General features: G+C 45.5%; 1 pseudogene; it reads left to right on the plus strand.

The window, feature by feature from the left end:
• Nucleotides 1-2,146: 2,146 nt before the first annotated feature.
• LOC110540612 (small ribosomal subunit protein bS18m-like) lies at nucleotides 2,147-8,017 on the plus strand (annotated as a pseudogene).
• Nucleotides 8,018-12,018: the final 4,001 nt, after the last annotated feature.

Genomic DNA, 12,018 nt, shown 5'->3' on the forward strand with positions numbered 1-12,018 from the left:
TGGGTTGCCACAGTGGGGAAATGACACCTGGGTTCTCGATGATTGTCAGTGATTAGTCTCATCAAGACCCTCATCTCTGCACACAGCTCTCTTGGGTACAGGATGCTCCTGGCAGGCCAAAGCTACATAGGAGGCTGAACAAGTCTTATCATTTCAGGAGAGAATACCTTGTAGCAGAAACCCATTCCCGCTTCCCTCCTGCCTTGACCCTTTAAGCCATACTTTCTCAGAGACAGGCATCTGGAGAGTTCCTCCTTCCACCGACCCCACCTGACAGATGAAGGATGCAGAGCAGGATGAGCTGCGACTACAGTGTCACAGAGCGTCTCTCAGCTCCTTGGTGACAGGCTGCCAACTCCAAGACCCCTTCCTTCTCAAGCATGTCCCCATGGAAGTGTCAGCATGCTTCCAGGGGACAGATATGCCAAAATCAGGTGTAATGGGTAAGAGTCACAGACTATGGAGCCTGATCCAGGACACTGGGAGTTCCAAGTTGAGCTCTGCACTCCACCTGGCAGAGCACATGTGTGGTGACAGACAAGTTAATATCCACAAGTTAATTGTCACTTCTCAGGCAAAGACCTCATTCCATCACTCCTTGCTTGAATCCCTCCAGTTGCTACCTAATACCCAGGCTCTACAGAATATCTTTTGGAGTCCCTGTGGTCTTCTGCCTCTCTACCTAGCTCTGTCTTCCCAGCCCTCCTTTCTCTCCAGCCAGTCCACCATGGTCTCTCCCTAACCCTAACTCTAACCCTAACCCTAACGCTAATCCTAGCACCAATTCCATGGGTGAGTTGTATCCTCTAGAATACTCTTTCACTAGGTACCATCTGCAAAAGCCAACTGAGATGTCCTCCAGAGAGTTCTCCCTGCTAAGTCCAGCTAAAGCCTCTGGCTCTCTCTGACCCTCTTTTTTTTTCTTCTCATGAATGGGTCAACAGATCTTATTATTGTCATTTTTTTGGGGGCATCTGTTTTCATAGTTTCCGTAGAATGTCAGTGTCTTGGTTGCTTATTTATTGTCATGCTCTGGTGCCCAGCACGGAGCTGGCCCATAGATGTTCAATGTGGCCTGACCACACTGAACATGGACCTGGGATTACCACCCAGGGAAAGCATGTCTGTGTTACCAGCAGCACAAATAAGGGGCTGGCTGACTCTGCAGGAATTGTTGGCTGGAGCAAGGCTGCATGGTAAGGGGCTCATATTTTGGCCCCAGACAAACCTGACTTCAATTCTCAGGCCTGTCCTAGGGGGAATTTCTTATTCCTGGATACTTAATTTTGTTCATCTTAAAAAAATTTAAACTGTGGGCCAGGCAGTGGTGGTGCATGCAGTGGTGATGCATGCCTTTAATCCCAGCACTCGGGAGGCAGAGGTAAGTAGATCTCTGTGAGTTCGAGGCCAGCCTGGTCTACAAAGTGAGTTCCAGGACAGCCAGGGCTATTACACAGAGAAACCCCATCTCAAAAAGAAAAAAAGAAAAGCTATAAAAAAAATACAAAAAATGAAGTAACATATAAATAAATAAATAGTAATAAATTACATATGGCATAAAAATTGGCCATTTTTATGCATGCGATTCTGTTGAGTCATCGTCACTGTCTGTCTTCAGAACTCATTTTATTCTGTGAAACCAAAACTCTACCATGAAGCAAGGCCTCTCTGATACCACCACTCCCAGGGCCAGGAGTCTACCGTTCTACCTCATGTCTGCATGAGTCTGAGCATCATAGCTCCCAAAGATGCTAAGCAAGCTCTACCACGAGAGCTGTGTCCCCAGTCTTTTGTTTCTGAGATTTTAATTATATCATTTCTCCTCTCTTTGACCCCTCCAAGCCCTCCCATGTACCCCCCTTTGCTTTCCTTCAAATTTGTTGCCTCTGTGTATATGTATATGTATGTATATATTTGTAAATAAATATAAATACAGCCTGCTCAGTCCATATGTTACTTGCCTGTACATGTTTCCAGAATTGACCATTTGATATTGGATAAACAATTGGTGTACTCTTCCCTAGGAAAGATTATTTCTCCTGCTCTCAGAATTTCTTCATTGCCTGTAATTCTCTCTGGGTTGAGGCCCCATGAGCTTTCCCCTGTCCTATTGCTGTCTTCCTTGTTAGCTCACCTTTAAGCAGCCATGTCGGTGAGATTTCATGGGTGTAGCTCTTGACATTTCTAGGAGACATAATCTCACAACAAACTCCTGATCTTCTGACTTTTACAGTCTTTCCTCCCCCTCCTCCACAATGAGCGTTAGGTTCAGGAGTTGTGTTATAGGTGCATCAGTTGGGACCAGGCTCCACAACTCTTAATTGTGATGGCTGTGGTTCTCTGTAATGGTCTTTTTCTATTACAAAGAGAAGGTTTTTTGATGATGAGTGGGGACTACACTTATCTGGGAATAGGATAGTATGTAGAATGTAGGTAGGGTTATGTTGGTCTAGTGAAGTAGCAGGTGTGGTTCTTTTTATTTTGAGATAGGGTCTCACTAAACTGTCCAGGTTTGCCTTGCACTCATTCACTTGAACTTAACAGTTGTCCTGCTTTAGCCTCCTGGGCAAGGGGGTCACAGGCCTATCTTCTAGGCCAAGCATGTCTGGTTGTGATTGGCTGATCTTACCTAGCATGATGTTTTTCAGGTTCAGCCACACTGTACTGTTTGTCAGTGTCCTTCCATCAGTCATGGTGTTACTTACTTTGCTTGTTGCTGTGACAAAACAGGTGCCCAGAAGAAACTTGAGGGAGGAAGGGTTTGTTTTGTCTTCCTGTTTGAGGGAACACAGTTTGTCATGGGGGAAGGAACAGTGGCCAGAGTGTATACCCAGGGTACCTTGCTTCATATTTTGTCAGAAGCAGAGAAGACAGGAAGAGAGATAAGGCTACAAACCTCAAGGCCTTCCCCCATTGTCCCATTTCCTCCAATGACGTTCTATCCCCCTACGGTTCCACAACCTTCCAAAACAGCTCCACCAGCTGGGAACCAATGTCAAACACATAAGCCTGTGGGAGACATTCAAACCACGTGAGATGCATGTGCCACATTTTGTTTTGTTTTGAAGTTTGGTGCTGCACTCTCTGCACTGACCCACAGCCCCTGCCTTGCCTGTTCACTTATCTATCTGTAGATACCTTTTGTCTGTCATAACTGGGCTACTGTGAACATGGATGTATACATGGTCCTTCAAACCTCTGCTTTTGTTTTTATAAATATTAGCCAGAATTTTATTTTTAGTTACGTGCTTATTATTTTATTTTTAAAAATTGACAAAACATTTTTGAGAGTCATGCTACATAGCTCAGGGTAGACTCATACTCTGTCTCTTATTTATTTGTGTGTGTGATATGTGCATGTGTGCTTCTGTGTGTGAGTATACTCTTCGCATGGTGCTTCATACAGATCAATGATGGAATGCCTTTTTCACTCTCTATCTTACCCTTTGAGACAGGGTCTCGCTCTCTGAATCTGGAGCTCATTGTTCTGGCTAGACTGGCTGCTCAGCCTGCTCTCAGGATTCACCTGACTCCACCTTCCAGCGCTGGCCTTACAGATGCATGCCACCACATCTGGCTCTTATTCAAGGTAGGGATCCAAATTTGGGTCCTCGTGCTTCCTCAGCACCACTTTACCCATTGAACCATCTTCCAGCTCCTCGGTGCTGAGTGCTGGGCTTGCAGATGTATACCCCCACACTCAGCTTTCATGTTTATTTATTTTAAAATTCATTCTATTTACTGATCGTACTGCACAGTCTGCTAGTAAATACATGAAGCCACCCTTATTTTTTGAGGTTCAGTTCAAGGAATCACCATGCCCAGATAAGCAGCTGCCATGTTACAGCGCTACTCACAATGCACCAGGGCCTCTAGTCTCCACCTCCTTGTCAGCATATGTATTCTTGCCTATAGCCACCCTAATGGGAGTGGTAAGATTTATATTTGTGGTTGCACTTGTATTTCTCTAAAGATTAGTGGTATGGGAGCCATGAAGAGATACCTTGTGGGGCTGTGAGGAGACAGTAAGACCAGGGCCCTGAGTTCTCTTCACACTACAAAAGAGGACAGGAGACCTGTCACTGCCTCAGTGCTTCTGCCAAGAGAGAGGCCACCTGGGAAGAAGAAAGAACCTCTGGCAGGGCTGTAAATAGCTCTGGAATCTGCCCTGACATACTGGTCTCTGCCTGGACCAGTGCAGGGGCAGCCTGTCTCTGTTCCTTCTCATGGATTTGCTGCTGCCTGTCTGACAGCTCTGAGGGCCAGAGTGCACCCTGAAACCTCCTTTGAAGTAAAGCAAGGACTTTCAAATGCAATCAGCTCCAGATAACCTCACTCCCTGCTCCAAGCCCAGGAATACCACCCTATCTCCAAGCCAAACCTTGGAATCAGCCCTGACTGTCCTGTGAGTGGCTCCTGGGCCTTTAGAGTCTCCGTTTGCTTTGTGATGGCTGTGTGTTGGTTTGCACTTTTCTTCTGTGCAAATGAGAGGTTGAGGGAGATAGATACAGTTCTAGAAGACAAACTGTGATCAGAGTTACAGGACATTCTGAGGGCTGGCAAGGGAGGAAGAGAAATGAGAGAAATGGCATAAAATTCAGAAAAAAGAGTGCAAGAAAGTATATGACCAGGCTAGGATGTAAAAAGTGAGCTCAGATTTCTTCAAATCTTGGGGTGATCTGGGGCCAATGAGGCAGGAGGTCCAAGGATGGTCTGGATACCATGCTGGGTGAGAAACAGAAGGGACAGCTGGGACAGGTACTGGGTGCTTGGCTGATGCTCTCACATTCATGCTTTCTGTGCCCAGGCTGTTCCTGTCCTACTGTCTGTGCCACAAGTCTGCCCACTTTAGGTGTCTCATGTAAGTGGGCTCAGGCAGTATTTTCCCTTTTGTGACAGCTTTTCTTTTTTCCACTTGGCACCATGTTCTTAGGCGTTATTTGTACGGTGCATGGGGTCAGAATCTCCTGCTTTTGTGAGGCTGAGTAATACTGAAATGTGTGGAAACAGCACATCTTTCTTTCTCCATTCATCATGGACGGAGTGTTCAGGTGAGTGTCAGATCCCACTAAAAGGTGAGGATGTTTTAGTGCTGAGAGACCCTGGTCTTTGCTCTCCTTCAGCTCTCTGACTTCACATAATCCGTTGTTGCAGCTAGCATTCTTTATTCCTGCCCTGTTCAATACTTCTGAACAGAGGATTTAGCTGTGAGCCTACTTTGATGAGTTTCTCAAAATGAAAACATGGTAAGAACAGATTTTGTAATTAAAAAAAAAAATCTTTTTAAGGCTTGGGAAGTTCTGAATTACCTCATTTGGTTCTGACACTGACTTCAATTTTTGACTCTGTTTTAGGGATGAGTAAGGGATAGGAAGGACCCTGGGGAGGGAAGAGGATGGCAACAGAAGGAAGGATGGGAGATGGAAGGGCTGTGGGCTGGGCTACCAAATAAGGGGATACAACCAGGTGAAGCAGTCCAGCTCAGAGGGAGCGTAGCCTTTTTATTTGTTCCCTTTGAGCCTGCAGAGTATTGTTTTTCTCTCCCTGTTCTTGGTCCTGGGCTGAAGGCTCAGTCTAAGAGAAGTCAGCTCAGGCCAGGGTCAGCTCTGACCCTTACCAGGTAAAATCCTGAACTGGGCTCAATCTGCAGAGGCTTAGTCAGGGAGGGCCCCAGGATAGGGGTGGCCTGACAGGCCTAGTCAGGTGCACAGTGTGGTGTTCCTCTCTGCCTCTCAGTCGGGCCTTCTGGGAGGGGCCTCTGGCTCTGGGCAGTGACCTTGATTCCTCTTACTAGGCCCTCCTGCCCCAACAGGACTTCAGCAACATGCATGATGATGAAGCAGGTGTGTCAGGAGAGGTGAACTAACCAGAGTAGGATTTCCTCTGTGGGGCCTGCCTCACTGGAGTCTGAAGACTTAACCTCTTGTCTGCCCACCATGAGGGACAAAGATGTCAGTCTGGACTCTGTTCCTCCTACAAGGCAATGGTAATGTGTGTCATAGGATCACCGGGTCAGCTGAACAGAAAAACAGCCAGAAGGAAAGTACCCGATGAAAAAAAAAGTGGCTGGTTGGGGGACACCATTTTCCTCTCTAAGCAATGGTGTTGGAGGCTGACTGGTGTCTGGGAGGAGAGAGAAAGTGATGGGAGGGAGGACACCCTGGGAACTGGTAGGTGCCCATGGCAAAGGGAGAGAGCCACAGATAGAAGCTGGTGGCTCTCCAAGTGGGTGAGGGGTGTGAGTAGGCTTCTTGCATGTATCTTGGGTTCTATGTGTTGTGATGTGTTTTCTGTATATAGTGTATGTGGTGTATGAAATATTCCATACATTGTTGTGTGGTATCTATTTTAATCTGTGTTGTAGTGTGTTTTGATGTAGTGAATACTGTGTATGTTTCATGTTACATTGTGTGTGTGATGTTGGTATGTGGACGTATTATGTGTTGTATACTGTAGCATCTATATTGTGTGTACTGTGCACGACATTGAATATGTGTAGGTTGGGAATGAATATAGTGTATATGATGTTGGATACATGTTCCTGTAGTCTATTGTGTGTGTTGTCTATGATAAGGAATTTGTATATTGCTTACTGTAGTGTTTATATTGTATGTGCTATGTCTGATGCAGAGTATGTATGTGTTGTCTATTGTTTGGGTTCTGCTTGAACTGCTGTTTAAGTAGCTGCTCCTGAGTGCAATGGTTAGGTTAGATGTCTTGTGTTCGCCATCTGGTGGCCTGGAGTGGTATAGTGAATGGGCTAGTCTCTTCCATCTTAGGGGTGTGTGTGTGTGTGTGTGTGTGTGTGTGTTGCTCTTCTGCTCCTGTACTGAGGGGGTGATTTTCTCTATATATTTCCTCAACTTTCTGTAATAATTAGGGACAATTAACTCCTAACCAGCACGTTTTCTAGATGGCTGAAATGTTGACACAGACAAGGGGCCTGGAAGCTGGTGGGCCCCTTGTACATGACAGTATCAGTGTGACACCGAGTGTGATCATCGAGAGTCTGTGGCCATTGTCAAATGGCTTCTCCAAAATCCCAGCACGATTTCTGTCTCTACAAGAACTTGGGAGTTGTGACAGGGTGATAGGTAAGGATTTGAAACAGGGGAATTCTTTGAGATTAACAAAAAAAAAAACACATGTTTTTTTGTTTGTTTTTAACCAAATAACTAATGCTGTGACTGTATAGGTGTCCTGCAGAGAGTTGGCCCCAGCTCAGACTCTGACACATGGGCTGGTGACTCTCTCCTCTATAGGTGACCTGTTCACGCATTTGTGCATTGGGTTAGGCTACTAACATTGAGTAGTTTCTGGATGCTCAGACCAAGTCTGCTGCTCTACACTGGGGAGAGAATGGATAAAACTCAAACTGCCCCCAGTGGCTAAGGCTGCTTCTGGATAAATGCTTCCACAAGGCTTCAGGCTGTCAACGTCTGTCACCACAGATCATAGGGCAGAGCACAGAGCAATGCTCAGAGAGCTAGGCACCTCCATTGGTTGGTCCGAGCTGAGAGACTAAGCTGCCCCCCCCCCCCGCACTGACTGTGGCTGTTATACGTGGCAGCTGGCCTCTGGCACGAAATGGGCTTTACATCTTGTTAAATGGTCAGAAGTTTCTTCCTTTAAAAGGTTTACTTGGGAAGGGCAGAGAACCATGGCAGCTATGGCTGCTGTGTGCAGCGCTGTTGAAGAAGAGCTTGGCAACCGTGGCTGTCTGCCTCACAGAACTCACACACGGTTGCAGTGCTGTGGAGAAGATGTTGCTCACAGTACAAACAGGTGGCCAGCAATAAGGACCTGACAATTCTATATCCTTATAGGGAAAATCCCTATAAGGAGCCTCTTAAGAAGTGTGTCTTGTTCAAGAAATGTGTAGATTATAAGAGTGTACAGCTTCTGTCCCAGTTTATTTCTCCATTCACTGGATGCATTTATGGAAGGCACATAACAGATTTTTGTGGAAAGAAACAGACAGAAATAACAAAGGCCATTAAGAGAACTCAGAAAATGAGGTTTATGCAAGTGACATACAAGGATCCTACGTATCTCAAAGACCCTAAAGTTTGTAACATCAGATACTGGAATAAATTTTGAAAAGTTACTATAAATAAACCTGTAAGTGCTTATGCCAGCACTGACCCAAATTAACTCGAGAAAAAAGGAAAAAGGTTTATTTGTTTTTATTTTATGTGTATGAGTGTGTGCCTGCATGTATGTGTGTGCACCATATGATGTAATACACACAGAGTCCAGAAGAGTTACCGAAGGCTCTGAGCCATCATCCAGAGCTCTTAACTGCCGAGTCATCTCTCCAGTCCCCAAACAGCAAGAGTTTTAAAAGACTTTATTATAAAGTGGTTCCCCTCCCTACAGCCCTACCTGGCTTGCCTGAAACACAGGAGCTGAGAGCTGTATGTTCTCTAGGGTTGTTGCACAGATTATTTCAACCATTTTACCAAGAGGATGGACTGATGACAACATTTCCAGAAAGACTTTTTCCAGAAAGAGAAAGGCCATCCATGGCAACATTAGTGAACTGGAGTCATTAGCTCAAGATGACAGAGAATACTGGCTCACAGCCATTGATTTCAAATCAAGAGAGAAAGATGAAAGCAGAAAGGAATAGATGTTGAGTTGGTAGCAAGTTTAACTTAGGACTTGGTGTAAGAACTAAGCAGGCCCTCTCTGAGAAGTCCCTCCTTAGGTATTTAGGCATTGATTTTCTAGTTCAGGCTGACTGCAGAGCTCTGGTGGCAAGACTCCTTCTAGAGGTCTGGAGACACTGCTTTGGGAAATGGCTTCTTTCCCCTTGAATCTGGTGCAAAGAGAACAAGCTGGGCTTCCCGTAATGGCACACACCTATCATCCAGCAGTTGGGAGACCTGAGACAGCCTGGCTACACAGTAAGAACTTGTCTCAAAAGCAAATAGAAAAAGAACCAAAGAGAACACAGTCTAACTTCAAACACAGTCTCCATTCTTACTTAGCTAGTGTAATGGCCCCCAAAAGGATAAGATTTGTTTGTTTGTTTGTTTATGCAGCTAGGCTGGCCTTGAAGCTGTCCTTACCCATCAGCCTCTGAGTGCTGGGATCATATGTCTGTGATCGTACCTAGCTTGTTTGCTTGTTGTTTTTGACAGAGTCTGTCTATGTAACCCTGGATAACCTGGAACTTGTTATCTAGACCAGGCTGGTCTCAGGTTCACAGAGATCTGCCTGCTTCTTCCCCTGCCTCCTACAAATAGTTTTTTTTTTTTTTTTAAGTGTTTTGCTGGCTGGAGAGATGGCTCAGAAGTTAAGAGCACTGGCTGCTCTTCCAGAGCTCCTGAGTTCAATTCCCAGCACCCACATGGTGGCTCACAACCATCTATAGTGAGCTCTGGTGCCCTCTTCTGGACTGCAGACATACATGCAGGCAGATTTTCATATACATAATAAATAATATTTTTTTTAAAAAAGTGAGTGCATGTCTGTGCAGACATGTGAACATTGCTCATGAAGGCCAGAAGAGGGAGTCATATCCCCTGGGACTGGAGTTACAGACAGCTGTGAGCTGCTGTGTGGTTGCTGGAAATTGAATGGCAGTCCTCTAGAAAAGCAGCCAGTGTTCTTAACCACTGAGCCATCTCTCCAGCCCCTGCAATTAGCCTCGAAGATGTGGAAAGTCTTATTCTCTTTCTCTTTATATTTATGCAGTCCATTTGTGGTATTATAATTTCCTGAGGAAGGAGAAAGCAGGAAAGCAAGCTGTCTATACAGACTCCTTAGGATGACAGTTATGAGAAGCACAGAGCTGAGAAATGTTGGTGTAGATTCTTTCATGCAGTTAGACTGGCTGGGAGTGGATGGATGGGTTTTGAGGCTCCTTTTAGGGTCCTCACCTTTTTACCTCAGCATGGGGAAGGGGCAGGGGAGCAGGGGTGGGGGGAATGCCCCTGAACTCTATCTCGGTAGTTTTCAATTTTCCTAATGCTGGGACCCTTTAATACAGTTCTTCACTTTATAGTGACACCCCCCCTCATTAAATGATTTTCATTGATACATTGTAACTGTAAATTTGCCTCTGTTATGAATCATAATGTAAATAGTTTTGGAGATAGAAGTTTGCCAAAAGGATCACAACTTGTGGACACAGGTTGAGAACTGGTGCTCTTTCTCTACCATGGCAACAAGAGTGAAATGAACACCAGAGGGCAAAAACTAGCCTTCAGGTCTGAAGTTCTGTGGCCCACACTTGGAATGTCCCAGCAGCACTTGCATATCTTGGAGGCTACAGGCTACAGGAGGGCCTCAGGCTTAAGGGAAGGGACTGATTCTAAAACAGCTAGTCTGGTGTTGTGTGGGAGGCACCAAGTGGGAGTTAGCAGCTGTGGGTCACCTGCTGTGTACAGACCTTTTTCCAGGGGGACCAGAGCCCCTACCAGTCAGGCCCACCCTGCAGGCACCCTGATAGGAGAGGCCAGGACAGAATTGAGGTGGGTGGGACAGGTCAACACAGGAAATGCCTGCTGGGCCTAAAAATAGTGTAGGAGGGAACAGGAAGCAGAAAGTTTGGGCCAACATGGAAATGCTTTCCCAGTGATCAGGAAATGAGGCCCGGGGCTGTAGGGGCAGCCACTGCCCTGCTGCACACCCCAAGTCTGTGTCTGGCTGGGGATAGGGAAGGCTGCTTCCCACCTGCCTTTTGCTTAGTTCCTAGCCAGCACAGTTGCGCCCGGCTGATCTGCAACTGCACGTAGGCGTCATTCTGTACTTGGAAGACAGCCTTCCCGGAACTGAGGTGGCTCCTGGGAAAGTGGACCCAGCAGATGGCTCAGTGGGTAAAGGCACTTGGTGCCAAGCCGGATGGTCGTACTTCATCCCTGGGACTCCTGTGGTGGGCAAAGCAGACTCCTGCTGCTTGTCCTTTGACCTCCACATACTCCTGCTCCCTCCCCCACATAAATAAATGTAATAAAAAGTTAAAACTGGGGAAACAAATTCTTCAAACAAGACATTCAAGGGTCTTCAGGAAGGAGGAAGCTTAAGGGTCTTCAAACTTTACACAGTGAGTTTCTCTTCTTCTACAGTGAAGACTTTGGGGTGTGTAGAATCAAACAACTGATTTTAATTTTATTTATTTACATACTTTTTATTCATTTAGTGTATTACACATTCTTGCATGGCACACCTTGCATTAGAGGTCAGAGGATAACTTGAGGGAGGTTGGTTCTCTCTTCCACCATGTGGGTTCTGGGGACCAAACTCAACTCATCAGGGTTAGTGGCAAGCACCCTTACCACTGAGCTATCTTGCCAGCCTCCAACTGTTATTTTTTTATTAAAATTTTATTTTATTTTATGTATATAAGTGTTTTGTCTATCTGTATGCATATATACCACATGCATGCTTGGTGTTTGTAGAGGCCAGAAGAAGGCATTGGATCCCTTGGAATTGGAATTAAAAATGGTTGTGGGTGCTTGAATCTGAACACAGGTCCTCTGTAAGAGAAGTGAGCACTCTTATCTAGGGAGTGATCTCTTCAACTTCGTTTTGTTTCTTTTTTTAAAGATTTACTTTTATTTTTATTTGTGTGTGTTCATGTGTGTGTCTATCTGTGTGTGTGTGTGTGTGTGTGTGTGTGAGACCTTGGAGGCTAGAAGAAAGCATCAAGTCCTCTGGAGCTGGAATTGTAGGCAGTTGTGAGTCACCCAACATGGGTGCTGGGAGCTAAATGCCAGTCCTCTGCAAAACCAGCAAGGGCTTTCATGTATTTATTTTTGAGGTTTTTTTTTTTTTTTTTTTTTTTTTTTTTTTGAGACAGGGTTTCTCTCTGTAGCCTTGGATGTCCTAGACTCCCTTTGTAGACCAGGCTGGACTTGAACTCGCAGAGTTCCACTTGCCTCTGCTTCTCTGTGTGCTGGCATTACGGATGTTCACCACCATGCCCAGCTTTATTTGTTTGTTTATATATATGTTTATCTGTTTGCTTATTAGCAAGGGCTTTAAAACACAGCCATTAAAATTCATTCA

Source organism: Meriones unguiculatus, chromosome 21 (genome assembly GCF_030254825.1).
Source record: "Meriones unguiculatus strain TT.TT164.6M chromosome 21, Bangor_MerUng_6.1, whole genome shotgun sequence".
In the NCBI taxonomy this organism is placed as follows: domain Eukaryota; kingdom Metazoa; phylum Chordata; class Mammalia; order Rodentia; family Muridae; genus Meriones; species Meriones unguiculatus.